Source organism: Phyllobates terribilis, unplaced genomic scaffold (assembly GCF_046119375.1).
Source record: "Phyllobates terribilis strain yellow unplaced genomic scaffold, ASM4611937v1 Scaffold_4__5_contigs__length_816908805, whole genome shotgun sequence".
Classification (NCBI taxonomy): Eukaryota; Metazoa; Chordata; class Amphibia; order Anura; family Dendrobatidae; genus Phyllobates; species Phyllobates terribilis.
Genome location: NW_027362764.1, coordinates 758,632,417 through 758,648,849, shown reverse-complemented (window position 1 = coordinate 758,648,849; position 16,433 = coordinate 758,632,417). Strand labels below are relative to the sequence as shown.

Here is a 16,433-nt window from a genome sequence, read left to right as displayed (position 1 = left end):
CCTGATTTGGACCACTGACTTACTCCTGAAAACTCTTTTGTTTTATCTCACTGTCTGTCATATCCTGACTGCTCACCTGGTGAACAGAAGACCTTTGGCTCCATTCCTGGTCTGGTTCCTAGAACCTGCCTTTCCTTGTTCTTCTGATTTTGTCCAATGCCTTTTTGCTAGTAACTATTATTAGTATTTCCAGGATATGCCCAAGGCTTGTTTCTGGTCTTTGTTGCTGTAATGTCCAGCTTTTATTCTTAGGCAAGTTCCTGGTTGCTGTTATTAGTATCTTTTTGGCTATGTTGGAAGTCTTTTCATGGACCCTGTTTCAAAAATGTACAGGTTTCACCCTGTTATGCCTCTGACTCGGAAGGCTACTCAATGTGTTCACCGCTTTGCTCCTTCCAGTGTCAGACCATCTAGTGGAGTTGCCTCTTGCAGCATTTCCAGCATCCTCCTGTTGATGGAGAGTCTCCACCGCCTTAGGGAAGCATGGGCAGATTCGGCAGTAAGTGATGTTGCTGTGGTCCTGCAGAGTTTTGCTTCCCTGGTCTATCCCCTGTCAGCAGGGGATATATTAGGCTCCTCACTCCACATTTTGCCTGAACTTAGGTTCCTAGCTGCAGATCCTTCCTAGTACACTGTCTTAGCGCATTATCATTTTGTCTCTCCTGCTATCAACACGGCTTGTTAATTTGTTTTATCTGACCTCTCCACTCTTGACCCCGACTTTGTATTTTGATCCTGTGCTGCCTGCATCGACCTCGGACTGTCTGACTATGTCTATGTTTGTGCCCTATTTGCTTCATTTTGTACCTCTGACCCGTTGGTCAGTTGCTGCAGGTCCGGGCACTACCCTGGAGTGATACCTGGTGACTACCCTAATGGCCTAAAGTCTATCCTCACCCTCAGAGGCTCTAGTGAAGACCAGGTAGTTACTTACTTACACCCCTACAGGGTAATCATGCTCAGTGGTGCAGTGGGTCCACACCCACCGCCATCACACATCCAAAGACCTTCACTCAAACACTGCTCCCGGTTCTGTCTCAAAACTGCTCCTGGATGCTGCTCCTGGTATCTCCTATCTCTGACCATGGCCTGCTTCTAAACTTACCATAACCTAAACCAAGGACCGGTTCCCACTGCATCTGCCAAGAGGGAACAGAGTGATCTCAACATGCTGACTATCCCCCACCAGTGGTGAGTAATGCACAAAATACAATGCCTATTATCGTGAAGGAACGTGACCTAGGGGAGGTAAATGACATCAGGGAGGAGGTACAGGGAGATCCATCGCTAGTGGGTTAAGGAGAACAACAACCAAAGAAAAGTCTGAACTACGCTACCCTGGGATACACCAGCAGCGGGCGAAGTGATATAACCTGTCCACACTATATGGCTGGTTGGCCACCCTATACCAGCCAACCTCCATCGCCACATCCAGTAGGTCAAGGTCGGTGAAATCCAGACCCAGGTACTTTGGGACATTGGGTCTTCCATCACCCTGGTCAGCCCAAATATTGTTCCCCCAGAGTACCATATACCAGGCTGCCAAGTAAACATCTCCCTGGCTAGGAGTCAGTGGTCTCAGGTTGGGCGCATTTATGTGGGCAATTTACCAGCCGATGTATGGGAAAAGAAGCTGGAGGAGTTGTTCCATCGCTACGGGCGGATCTGTACCATCGAGCTGAAGAATTGGGGGGAAAGCATTCTCCTTCATCAGCGTCCAGGATCCATGGGACTCGGAGGACACCATGTTTAAACGCAATGGATACAAGTTTGGTTCTTGTGGGTTACGTGTGTAGTTTCCAAAGTCAAAACGGAGATCAGGGTGTGAATATGGAGACCCTCGCCATAGGAACGGGCCCCCTTCCTTCAAACTGAATACAGAGTCCTCATCTCAGGGCTTTCCCCATCGGGGAGTTGACAGGATCTGAAAGATCATATGAGAGAAGCTGAAGATGTCTGCTATGCTGATGTACACAAGGATGGAATGGGGATTGTGGAGTTTATTTGCAAGGAAGAAATGGAATATGCTTTGAGGAAACTGGATGACACAAAGTTTAGTGCTCATGAAAGTGAAACCTCTTACATCCGTGTCTGTGCTATAAGAAATGCCGATGGACTGCACCCGACATGTGGAGAAGGATGATCAGAAGCCTATCACATCTGGCAGCCCCACCAACAGCGACCTACAACATGATCCAGCAGTCCCCGCGGTTAATTAAGAAGGGAGAAAAATGTGACGACACAGCATCATTCTTACCACTGGTGCAGGGGTGAATGATTCTTAATTATGCCAGATGTATTATTTCTTCTTTCAGTTGGTCCAGAGACATGAGCAATTGTTTCATATGAGCCTGTACACTGACTCTTGTTGTATGTTAATTTGTGGAATGCCTGCTGATTACTTATTGTATCTGCTCCCCTTGGTGTCCTAGTCTACACAACTTAGGACAAATATGCAGGTTAATTGAACAATCAAACAATGACGGATTACCTTCCCACAATCCTGTGGGAGAATGCCCTGAATGGGAGCTGTGGATGTAAAAGGGGTCTGTCACCCTCTCCATAGAGACTCTACAGCATCAGCCCAAGGGACCATGGCTCCAGATGGTGGAATACAGATCTGCTCCACTGCCCATCACTGAACTCACAAAGACATTTGGAGAACCCCAGTTGGGATTGTTTTATATGTTGCTGCTGGCTGGAGCTGGATATATGCACTATGGTCGTGGTATCCATCATCTGGAGGAGCATGGGCTGTGACTGCAGACTTTACCGGCTGGAGATACAAAAGCTCTGGGCTAACCAAAAGTTGGGAGACAGTGGGTATCACCTTGTACGGGGGCAGTGGAACTACCGGCCACGGGTTGGGATCTTGTGGACTGGAGCCATTGCATTGTGGCCATCTACCCAGAGTTGCTGTAAGACCGTGTACATACAGAATAAAAATAGTTGCATTGTTAACCTGCCTCGGTGATTATTACAACCTACAACCTCAGATCTTCACATCTTGCATGAAAGAATATCAGGGAATGTATTGCTATTTTTTTCTATTTTTTTTTTTATTATATTTTTATATTTTTAAAGTCAGACACAGACTTCAAGATAGCTCAAATGAAATGCAGGATTTTTGTAGATGCACCTGAGGCAACAGCATCTACTGTGTGCTGCTTGGCTGAGCTAGGTTGTGCATATGTATATATCATCTCAAGTCATGTCAAAGAGACACTGAAGGAAGAGTGCAAAAGTAATGTAGTAAAATTTGCTCGCAGGGATCTACAAGTCAATATATCAAATTCCTTTGAAGATTGAAAAGCCCTTTAAAGAAAAATCAACGGGAAAGTTACTTTGAACTTTCTTAAAGATTATTTTGGAAATTCCCAAATGTAGAGAAGACATTTTTCCACTACGAATTGCTGTAATAACCCAATTCAGACACATTTTTATTAGAACAAAATAATCTTGCATTTAAATACAAACGTCAATGGACGTTAAGAGGCTTTTTTGGATTTATGGTAATAAAGGTAAACCACTATATAACGAAATGTTTTTAATTGAGGTTTGTTTAAAGCACATTTGTCATTTCATGTCCCTTTTCAGAGTAAGTTACATGAGGAATAACACTCTTTCTGGCCATGATTTAGCGGCATTTTTCATCAGTTTTCCCCCGTGCAGACTCCCTGTAATTTTCCATTGTCTCTGTGTTAGTGGTTAGACTAGCTGTAATGAAGTCTTCCATACACAGCACACACAAACATGAGGGATTCCTGCTTTCCAGTCTCTATACAACATATGTTCAAAAGAGGCTGCTGCATTAAGGATATTATACAGCAGCAATGAGCAGTGTAGCTGTGAATCCAGCTTTGGATTATAATAAACACTTGCTAGAAAACAACAGCATTGTTTATGTGTGTTGTCTATGCCTCTGTCTTTCACTTTGCTTCTCCCTCCTCCTCCCCTCCATTCCCCTCTCCATAGACCTCAATGTGCAACTGTAATTTGATCCCAATACTGAGCAGTGTAACTATGAATGCAGCTCTGGGGGTGAAATAAGTATTTACTAGAAAACAGGAGCACTGTCTGATCCTATATCACTCTATCACAACGCCCTCCTTTGACTCTTCACTCCAGCCTCCATAGATTTCAAAATGTGACTGTAATTTGATCTCTCAGTGAGTTGACAAAGACAAAACTAATTTTATCGGTATTTCAAAGTGAATGATAAACTCAGGAGGTAGATGAGAGGATAAGAAGTGTCTCTTAAGTGGAGAAAGTAAATTTGACTGATAAAATATATGACAAAGTTTCTTACATTCACTTGTAGTATTGATTCATGAAAACTAAGTTAAAACAGCATTAACCATTTTGGACCACATCACACAAATTATACAGCCCACCCATGAGGATGCACAGGAGCAGCTCTAAAATTCCCACTTTGGTGAGTTATCAATGTGGGTCAGTCTTGTGGATTTTTACTGCAAAATGGGGACCATTATTAACTACATACGTGTTATTTATCACACTGGTGTCTCCCTATGTAGGAGAGGAGTCTTTGGACCTCCTCATGCATCAGAGTTCTAGTATGATTGATACCTCCTTATCCCCTACAACTATACTTCTGATACAGGGAATGAAGGAGGACAGGGGCATGTGCAGATGAAGTTTTCTTGACAAGTTTTTGGACCTTCTTATGCACCAGAACCCATAATCTTACACAATATTCCAAGACCAGAACGCTAAGAAAGGCGATAATTTTCCCCATTGTTACCCAACGCTGATTGGGGGGGGGGTGGACATCTTGTGTATTCGATATCACTCCATAGGCTTTTCTTTTCGTCTTTCTTTCTTTAATTAACAAGAGAAATCTAATAAAGTCCTTTAAATCCCCTAATCCGTCCAATGTTGAATTCGATATCATGGACATCTCTGGATTAACGTGCTCGGTTAATAAAAACTTTTTGATTTGCTGGATAAAAGTTTTGAGCGTCTAAATCCGATTGTCCTGCTTTATTTTACATAACAGCTCGCCGCCGCATGACAATAATCCTTAACGGGTTTATGTGCGATTCACAAATTATTTATGCAGTGTACGGTATCTTTGATGTCATTGTTAACGGAATAATTGCTAATTTCATTTTCCGCAGAAATAATAATGTCACGTCTAAATCTTTGTGCGAGAAGAAGGTGTTAACTCACTAAGGTTTCCATAGTGACGAATTTCATTAAGGATCAAAAGAAATCTTTTAATAGTTTTCTGTTTCACACCGTTAGTTGGGATCTAAAAAAAACAAAAAAAAAAACCAAAGTGTAAAAAAAAAAGGAGAGGCAGCAACACCGAGTTTAGACTGAACCTTCTTTTTTTTTTAATTTTGATGTCGGTCATTAAATTTTCCAAGCAACGCGATGATCAATCGCAAGAAACGAAGTAACAAACTGATAATAGTTGGCAATTACCTAATGCACCAACCGGACAGTCTGCGGTGGCTGGTTACAGAATGGACCGCCTTTATGGCTGTCAGCCGTAAAGGGGCAGGTTAGGTAGTCCCAGGAAAAGCCTGGTCCTACAGGGGGAAGATGTACAGTCTTGTGGATACGTTTTCGCAGGTGTGGATAAAATGCTGCAGAGTAAGAATGATTCCAAAAATAGTAGTAGTTATTAGTTCTTATCAAGTAACAAATGCAAAGTGAACGAACAAAAGTGAACTCTGAATCCCATTAATATTTGGTGACCCCCATTTGCCTCAATCACTTCTTCTTGTCACTTGTACAGTTTTTGAAGGAACTTGGCAGGGAATTGTTCCAAACATCTCAGAGAACTGACCCCAGATCTTCTGTGGATGTTGTTTCTGTAAATCCTTCTGTCTCTTCATGTGATCCCAGACAGACTGGATAATGTGAGATCAGGGATCTGTGGGGCCGGATTATCACTCCCAGGAGTCCTCGTTCTTAATGACATGGACTAGATGTTGGGGGTCGTTGTTCAGCTGCAGAATAAATTTGGAGCCAATCAGAGACCTCTCTGATGGTATTACATGATGGATAAGTATTTCTCACCATTAATCTTGACCAAATCCCCAACTCCATTTGCTGAAATGCAGTCCAAAATTTGCAGGACCTTCAACCCTGCATCAATGCTCCTGCAGACACTCATTATTGTGCTGCCCACCAGCCCTTTGGTGAGCAAACTGACTTATCAGTCCTGAGCATCTGCTGACATTTTTTCTGCACCCCAGTTCCTATAATTTCATGCATAGTTGGGTCCCTTGGCCTTGTTTCCATGTGGAAGGTATGTTTTCTTTTTTACACTTCTGGACAGGCTTCTCCGAACAGTAGATAGGTGTAGCTGGTTCCCACTGGTTGTTGCCAGTTCTGAGCTGATGGCACTGCTGGACATCTTCTGATTTCAAAGAGAAGTAAGCATGATGTGTCTTCCATCTGCTGCACTAGGTTTCCTTGGCTGACCACTGTGTCTGCTGTCCTCAATGTTGCCCATTTGTTGTTACGTTTTCAAAAGAGCTTTAGCAGCACATCTTCAAATTCCAGTCTGCTTTGAAATCTTTGCCTGGGAGACACCTTGCTGATGCAGTATAACTACCTTGTGCCTAGTTGCTGTACTCATTATGACCTGGGACATGAAACAATCTTCCACATCCTCACCTTTGTAGCAGAGTTTGGCTCTTTCTCCTCCTACACAGCGGTTTCTGTTTCAGTTACTGACTGTGTTTTCAACCAACATATTAAAATGGTGACAATCATCACCTGTTTGCATACTTGGACTGGCCTACTGAGGAACAGGAGAATCCCCTGATGGGCCCCTGTGCAGGACATGGTTCTCCTCCTTTATAAATGAGCAGTAGTTGGCACAATACATTTGATTCACAATGTACAGACAAAGGCAGCATCTCATCGTTCATTTAACAAGCTACCCAGGTAAATTTGTAAATGAGGGTAATGCAATATATGCATGTATTTATCTGAACAGTATACAGTATCAATGTCACTGGGGGCCATAGGCATACAACCCCAGGTCCAATAATGTTGGGACTAGTGTTGAGCCACCCCCGTAGTGTTCGAGTTCGGTTCGGTTCTTCGAACACCCGTATGTTCGCCGAACTGTTCATCGAACTGTTCGTCGAACACCTTCAAACACCATTAAAACCAATGGCAGGCAAACAAAAACACATAGAAACACATAGAAAACACATAGAAAACACTTCAAAGGTGTCCAAAAGCTGAAAAACTGCTCAGAAGACACAACTAACACATGGAAAAGTGAAAAAGTACATATAGTCATGCGAAAAGAAAAGAGGTGGAGGAGTAAAAGGAGGGGGAGACACAGATATAGGCATGTCATGCCCTTCTAAAATCAAGAAAGGCTGGAGTAAAAATCTAAAATCAGCCTACCAACACCCAGATGTCGTGACAAGAAAATTAAAAAAAGAAATATCTTTAGGTAGAATGGCGGTTCCATTCAGAACACTTTCCTTACAAGACGTAGTGGTATCCCCGTTGTGAGTTGTGCCAAAAACGGAACCCAATACATTCGGACTAATCCACCATTTGTCATATCCAAGGGGCAGGTCCGTAAATGACAACATCGACGCGGAACCAAGTACAGTAGTATATACTGTACATCCTTTGACAAGGCAATCAGGCAGATCAAGAAGTTGGGAAGGGGCACCCTAATGGCCAAAACAGACATTGATACGGCGTTCCGGTTACTTACTACCTGTGCCTCCGAATAGTGTCCACCTATTGGGCTGCTTCTGGGAAGGAGCATACTATATAGATCGCTGTTTGCCCATGGGGTGCTCCAGATCCTGCTCACTATTTGAGGCGTTTAGTTGCTTCCTCGAATGGGTTGTAGTGGACGTTTCTAAGGGGGCACGGGTGTGAGAACACACAGGGTGATGATGAAGAGGTTGGAGATCCCGCTTACTGTCAACCCACAGTCAGCCAGTCGATGAAGTCAGCAGAGGAGGTGGAGGAGGATGTGACTAGCCCAGGGGATGGGGATGACTCGGTACCCGGGCCTTTGCCTGGCCTTGGGGATGTCGCGGTGGTCGGCTCCCGGGCCCGTACCCTGGGGTCACTCTTTAAAAGGGTGGATAATTGTTAATTTTATAAGAGTTCGTGACGCCACCTGTGGTATCTGGTGAGAAGCACCAGCGCTGCAGCAGTCCACTGAGGCCGGTCATAAGGCAGCTCGATGGTATAGCTCCCCACAGGTGGAGCTAGGCCTCAGAAAAGCGTATGCAGGGGGAATGCAGGACAGGCGAGACCCAGCTGGGTCAGAGCAAGAACGGGAACGGACACGGTAGTCACTTCAGTACCTTTTACTGGTGGAAATTCAGGCACATCCCGGAGCACTGTAGGGTGAAGGGTGCATATCAGAATCCTCCCCAATGAGCGGGTGTAGGGCCTCCTGTTTCTTGCCTCTGTGTAGTAAGTTTCTGACCTGCCTGGAGCTAGGCCTAACTTTGTCTCTGTCCTGGGCTGGCTGACCTTGTGGTAGGGCCTTGTCTTGGAGTTCACGCTCCCAGTATGCGGGGCCTAAGCGTCTCCTGGCTCTGTTACGTATCAGCACCTTAGCGATCCTGGGATTTATAGTTCTCCAGGGATTCCGGTTATGCCTTACTGGGTCATAGAGATCCCGGTAAGCTCGGATCCGGTGTCCGGTAAATGCTTCGGGGTGAGCTGGTTAAGCTCCTCTGCCCCCTATGTACTAACTCTCCACTCGCCTTCGGCCTACTCGGGCCCTCACTAGGCTATACACACTAACGGCAGTTTGCCGCGCTTCACCGATCTAATGGCGCCGGCACACCTTAAGCTCTAACTGGGCTCCCTGAATCTAGCTAGCAGGAGCATCGTGCTCCACTGCTGAACTATTAACTGAGTTCTCTAGACTAGACTGAGCTCCACTGCAGACTGACCTCTCTTAGGCTTCTCTACTGCAGGAACTCTTCAGAGGAACTGAACTGCCTAGCTCCACCTTCCCTATTTATATCCCTAACGGGCTCCCTCTGCTGGTCTGAGGTGGAAGGTGGAGATGTGTGAATGTTTATGGGGGCCTCTTGTGGAGGATTCCATCAATGCACTCTTCTAGGATCTGTGATACCAAGCGCAGCTGGGCGTCACAGATGCTATTGACGACGAGGTTAGGTTGCGCCTTCCTGGACAGTGACGAAGTACTGGAAGCACGTCAACAACTGCATCCTCAACCACAACTCTGCCTCTGACCACAAGTTGTAGTGGCTCTTCAGGTCGCATGGGCTCTAAGCCTTGCATAGCCTGGGCATTTTTTCAGATCGATAAGGATGACCCAACTCGTGTTATCTGTAGTATTTGTCACCAAAAGCTAAGTAGAGGCCAAAAAATCCATAGTTTGAGTACTTCATGCATGAACCGTCACATGGATATGAAGCATAAGTTGGAGTGGGAAGCTCACTGTGCTACAATGCGGCTCAGTCCACCCCCAGATAGCTCCGGAGTACTTAGCAGGACCCCTTTCTGTGTGTCCTTTCTCTGGCCTTCTCCCTGCACCTCACACCCAGTGACACTTCTATCCGATATCCTCGGGCCTTGGCGGGCGACGTGTGTTCCGTCCCCTGGGTCCTATGTGGCTACCTTCTTAGTGAGACTGGTGTGGACTTTGGCCTGCAGTACATGAAATGCTACAGCCTCCGGTTTCTAGTTGAGCCTTGCTGTTTCTCCGCTAGTTGAGGAACTAGTTCCTGTTATCTGGCCTGACCCCTCTACTTCCTGGTAGCAGCGGGCGTACGGGTGGCCTTCTGCACGGCCCGTACCCCTAGGGTCCCTTCGGTTCCTGGAGCCTTCCTGCTCCCACTCCTCTCTTCTCTCCTTCAGTCCTGGGCCTCCCAGGCTAGGCCCGCCTCCAGAGCAGAGCTCATGCAGAGCCTCTGCTCCTGTCACTTCTCCTCCTCTGACTGGCTTGCTCTTTCTAAGATGGCTTCCTATTTATACTCTCCCTGTCATGTGCTTCCCTAAGCTGCTTTCTCCACCCACACCCACTACATAGGACCCTCCCGCCAGCTAGGGGCCTGGGACTGTGCTCTCCCTTAGGAGCAATCTCGCCCTACCCCCACTGAGGGTATGTGTTCGATGCAGGTGTTAGGGTCCCGAGCTATACTCCTTCCTTACCTGAGGGTGAGATACCACACCTCTGGGTGAGATGCAGTACCTCTGTGGCGAATGAACCCTCAGGGGCGCCACACACCCTTCTCCACAGTTTTGAAATGGCGACGAAGATGTTTAGTGCTGACGATGCCATTATCAGCATGACTATTCCGGTGATTTACATGCTGGAGCACACGTTAAACAGAATTCAAAGTCAGGTGGTGGGACAAGAGGAGGTGGAGGAAGTAGAGGAGGAATCGTATGCGGAAGGGATAACATCTCCAAGGTCCAGACGGTCGGCAGCACCAAGGCGGCAGGCATGGGAGGGTGGGGGAGAGGGATTAACCAAGGCGCATGGTAGCAGCCAAACTTTTGAGGAAGGTGCAGGAGCCGAGGAAGAAGTGGAGGACGAACTGGCGATGGGCATGTAAGACTCATCAGATGAGGGAGACCTTGATCACATTTCTGTTGTGTGAGGTTGGGGGGAGAGGGCAGAGGAAGGAAGCATGATTCTTACCTCGCTACCAACACAACAAGGACTTGGTCCTCCTGGATGCGCAAGACACATGAGTGCCTTCTTGCTGCACTACCTGCAACATGACCCTTGGATTGTCAGAATTCGAAGTAATCCCGACTACTGGGTTGCCACACTCTTAGATCCCCGGTACAAAAGTAAATTTGCCAAAATAATTCCTGCCATAAAAAGGGATTCACGCATGCAGGAGTATCAGCAGAGGCTGTTTCAGAATCTTACTTGTGCTTTTCCACAAAACACCAGTGGTGCACGTAGTGAATCTCACAGTTGTAACTTGTAAACCGTGGGACTGTCGAGTCTTCATCACTCAAACCGTAACAGTAACACAGTATCTGCTGGTAACAGCAATTTTGTGGAATTGTTTCACCACTTTTTTAGACCATCCTTTGCAATGCCACAGGAGACAAGAAGTCTGACTCATAGTCAACGCCTAGAGACGATGGTACAGGAGTATCTCCAAGTAAACATTGAAGCCATGACTGTGTCACTGGACCCTTGCTCTTTTTGGGATTCCAATCTGGATAAATCGCCGGAGCTCGCCATTCACACCTTGGAGATCTTGTCATGCCCTGCAACCAGTGTTCTTTCTGAATGTGTGTTCAGCGCTGCTGGTGGTGTGCTGACAGATAAGCGCACGCGGCTGTCCACTGAGAATGTAGACAGACTCACGTTCATAAAGATGAACAAATCATGGATCCGCAAGGACTTTTCTACCCCTGTGTCATCCTGGGGAGACTAAAAGCTTGAGGATTTGATAAAATCACCTCACCAACCGTTTTAAGCAACTCTCTGGCAATTGATGCCACTTAAGTGGTGTCTGTACCACAATTTTTGGAAAAATGGAGACTCTTTTATGAGTCCCCTTGCTGTGTTTTACGTGACGTTGGCACTGTCAATTCCAGGTGGGTTGGGTCGCCCCCCCCTTTTAACTGTAAGAAACTACATACACTATGGCTTGGGGTAACACAGATGGTTGAGTCTGAAGAGCTGTTTACTCAGAGGTCTGCTCCAAAGCTTCAGTGTCTGCTAGTCAGCGTAGAATTTTTAGCTGCATCTAGCCTAGGCAATACTTTGGGCGTAGTAGCCCAGCTGCGAAGCAAGCTGCACCGCCTGTGTATCTAAAAAGAATTTTTAAATGCATCTAGCCTAGGCAGACTGTGGGGACCCCCAACCAAACCCAGGCGCTCAGCCCCCCTACCGCCCCCCTTTCCTTGACAATACAATAATGTAACTCTTACAACTGGATGGGTGAGGATCGGTCACAGCTTTATTAACTCTTTATACTCATTCCATTAGAAAGGCATTTTATTTCTAAAATAATTCAGCTTGTTGCAGCATGTCCTGGGTCTCCACACCGGCAAGTTGGCCAACAAGTGTAACTCTCCAACATGTCCTTTCTATTTCCAGGCCACGGAGGATCCTGCGTACTCGTATGCAGGACTCTGACCCCCATCCATCACTCTTAACGCTTGTTCCACTCCGTCCTGGAGTCCTGACAGGAATATGTCCAGTCCAATATCCATTAAATGAACACCGTCGGGCCGTATGAGGCCTGCTTTATCTCCTTCCAGTTGTCGGTGTTGTATCACTACACCGCCTCTGTCTCTTCTAAATTTTGCCATCCGAATATTTATTACCCGCCTTGTCCGTTCGATGGCCGTGATGTCTCGCGCACCTTGCCATACCGCTATCGGCACAATCTCTGGCCATACTATAGTTAGTTTTGTGAAAAATTCTCTGAAGCTCTCAGTGTCTAGTTTCATTATTGCCATTAGTTATGCGCTCTTGTGATGACCTAGGTCGTTTCCCCCGGCCTGTATAACTAAGATGACCGGACCTCTTGCCTCTCTCCCTACCTTGATTACCTCCATTAGTACCTGTGGCCATAGCAGGCCTCTAATACCTCTCCAGTTGAAATATGTGTTTTGAAACTCTAATTTCCTCCCGCCTGGGCGGACTTTCGCCCTTTTTTCTGCCCAATATATATATACGAGTGGCCTATCACCCACACTGTTGGCTTAGCATCACCTGTAAAAGAAACAAACCACGTTAGGATAACAAGTCCGGTCTTATGTATCTCGCCAAACACGTGGATCGCCATCTCCCTATCCTCTGAACTTCCGTTTCTGACAGTCCTGCTCTTGCTGCTTCCGTGGCCGCGCCTATGCGGAATGAGTGTGTCCCATAATCTTTGGGGTGGTTCCCTGCCGATGTTATGCATTTATTAAATATAGCTTGGAACTGGTATCTTGATAATGGCATTCCATCAATGTGTGATAGGAAGAAATTACTTTGTGATCTGATGGTTATATATGTTTTTACTATTGTTACCCGACTCAGTGTACCGTTTGTGGGTTGTAGAAGTACCCAAGTGCCCCTGCCCGCTGGAACCGTTTTCGATTGGCGTATGCGTAGATGTATTGCATTATTGGCTATGACTACGTCCTGGTGTAATAAGCCTCCACTGGTGGTAATTTTGGATTGAGGGACTAATTCGCTTATGCATAGCGCCCCGAAGAAGGTGATTACAAATGCAGTAGACAGTAGTGTTGCTTCAAATTGTGAGTGTCATGTTAATGGTGTTAGGGATATGATGTGAGAAATCAGTTTTAGTGACACGGGACGGGACGTCTACACTCCTGACTTGGCTGACCCCTTTTCCACCCTTTTATGGATTGTCTGATGATGAATCTCTTTGTCACATGTCCCCAATTCAGTATTTGGAAGTGAAATGCTACTCCGGTCAGACACCGCTGCGCTGACGCCCCTGATATGCCCCTCATCATTAGCTGGTGGAGAAATTCTATGGTGACTTGTAATCTGGCTTGTTCACATTGGTCAACCCGTCTGCCTGCTACTAGTCGTGTCCACTCTTCCCATGCCTTACCATATGCTTGCCACGTCGACGGGGCAACTGACGCTCTGATTAATGGCATCAACTATTCGCCACTAGATCCCATAGGGAAGGTGGGCAACTGTTGCCCGATGGGTGGGCGTTGGGGAGGAGCTCTGTGAAAATCTGCCAATTGAATTGTGATAAAGCGTTAGCAGCAGCTTTAGACCCCTCAGCATCGTGGCTAGCGCGGACCCATACATTGTGTTTTAGGCACAGGAATGCTAGCCGGCATAGTAGGCCTAGCACTGGGAGAGACGATGATGCCATCTTATTAATGCAGTGCGCTAGGCTGGTGTTTTTTGTTATGAAGCCCCATATTTCTATTGCTACAACTATTGGGAAGAAAAATTATTTTCCGGGCTAGATGCAGCTAAAAATTATTATTAATTTCAAAGCTGGTGGAGCTTGGTATAGATGGCCTAATACAATGAGTACCACACACTACTACTATGCCCAAAATTATTTTCCAGGCAAGATGCAGCTAAAAATTATTATTCATTTCAAAACTGGTGGAGCTTGGTATAGATGGCCTAATACAATGAGTACCACACACTGCTAATATGCCCAAAATTATTTTCCAGGCAAGATGCAGCTAAAAATTATTAGTAATTTGAAAGCTGGTGGAGCTTAGTATAGATGGCCTAATAGAATGAGTACCACACACTGCTAATATGCCCAAAATTATTTTACAGGCAAGATGCAGCTAAAAATTATTATTAATTTCAAAGCTGGTGGAGCTTGGTATAGATGGCCTAATAGATTGAGTACCACACACTGCTACAGGCCCAAAAGGTTTTACTTGGCTAGGTGCAGTAAAAAATTTAGGTGGTGTAGCTTGCAACACAGATAGGCTACTCCACTGACTAACACACACTGCAAGAGGTGCAAAAGGATTTGCTTAGCTAGATTTAGCCAAATGCTGTGAAAAACACTTGCACAGCACTAAAACAGACCTGCCTGGCAAAAAGTGCTAGGAACTGCTGTAACCTAGCCCTCAAAAGGGCTGCAATTACAAACTAGTCCCTACTTCCTAAACCTTTCTGTCTATTTAAGAGAAAATTCGCTTGCAATTCAGTTACACAATATAGCACTAACAGCAACAGCGGTCCCGTCTAACACGCAGCTGCAGCAGTGAGAAAATGGTGGCGACGGGGAAAATGGCTTGGTCTTATAGGGCAAGGACATGTGACATACACTGCCAATGACACATGCCCTTGCTTGTGTGAAAAAAAGCACTTCGCTCCGTGTGTGCGCTGCTGATAGGCTGACAGATTGCACCTCCCCACTGTAAAGGCGGGAAAGAGAAAAAAAAAATGGAGATCTTCATTATTCCTGCAGAGATCCATCCCCTGCCCCTCCCCCCACCCCGCTGTACACTCAAACTGCGTATTAACATTAATTTTCATCATTACTGAGAAAAAATCCAGTTATGATTTTGGTGCACGAACAGTTATCGAACATAACCACGAACAGCCGCATTTTTTTCAAATCGTTCGGGTTCATCGAACGGCTCGAACACCGCCCAAAAGAGCTCGAATTTGAGATTGGCGAACAGTTCAATTCGAACACCGCTCATCTCTAGTTGGGACACTGTTTAAAATATTAATATTTTATCCACAGCAGAACATAGAACAGATCAAAAGTTGATTTGAAAAAAAACGACCTCAATTAAAAATTGATGGCAGCCACACATCTCAAAAAAGCCCCAGTGGTCAGTGTGAAAATTGCATGATTTCTAATTTTTAGGGAGCACGGTGGCTCAGTGGTTAGCACTGTACCCTTTAAGCGTTGGGGTTCTGGGTTCAAATGCCATCAAGGACAACATCAGCAAGGAGTCTGTATGTTCTCCCTGTGTTTGCGTGGGTTCCTTCTGGGTTCTCCGGTTTCCTCCCACACTCCAATGACATACTGATAGGGAACCTAGACTGTGAGCCCCAATGGGGACAGTGCTGATGGAATTAATAGCGCTATATAAGTGAGTAAAATAAATTAATTTTTATTTTTAATATAGATTGTGATGTAGAAAAAATATATTGTTAAAAAGTAGAAATAAATATTTAACATAAAACCCTGATTTAGCAATAGGTAATTTTCTGTTGATAGCTTCCCTTTTAAGGTGACCTGTCATTTCCCAAAAATATATATATTTTTTTACCTGCAGTAAATGCCGCTGCTCTCCTGAATCTGACGTTTTTCTTTTGTTCCTGCTCCTCTCCATTCCAGAGATATGTCCCCCTCATCCCTGTTTAGGAATCTATTATTTTTAGCCAATTGGGTGTGGTCATCAGATCCTCACAGTGTCTTCTTGAGGACTACGCCCAGTTGGCTAAAAATACTACATTTATATATAGGGAAGAGACGACCATATCTCAGTATCGGAGATGGTCAGAAACAAATAAGCAATGCCGGATTCAGAAGAAGAGCGCCATTTACACCAGATAATAAATTATGTATATGTGTGAAAACAGATGATGATGGTCACCATTTTCATATGTTGGTTGAAACACAGTCATTAACTGAAACTGAAACAGCTGTGTAGGAGGATTATAACTTGGTGAGAAACAGCCAAACTCTGTTACAAAGGTGAGGATGTGGAAGATGGTTTCATGCCCCAGGTCATAAAAAGTACAAATAGCAAATGACAGGTTCAATTTAAAGGGGTATTTCAATATTGCACATTTATGGCAAATTTTTCAGTCTCACAGCTGAAAGCCACATCTCTCCTGAGATCGGGATCTGTGCAACGCCTTCATATCTGATGGGAAAAGGCCTTTAAAGCCCAAAGAAACTGTCATTGTGCCCAGTTAAGATTTTGATATCTGCCACCTTGGGGTGTGTTGAGAAAGAATTGTAGCAAAGGACTGATTT

The 16,433-nt window shown here is 45.4% G+C and overlaps 1 pseudogene; it reads left to right on the top strand.

Annotated features, from left to right (window-relative positions):
- Nucleotides 1-483: 483 nt before the first annotated feature.
- On the top strand, nucleotides 484-2,143 carry LOC141264716 (serine/arginine-rich splicing factor 9 pseudogene; annotated as a pseudogene).
- The last annotated feature ends 14,290 nt before the right edge of the window (nucleotides 2,144-16,433 follow it).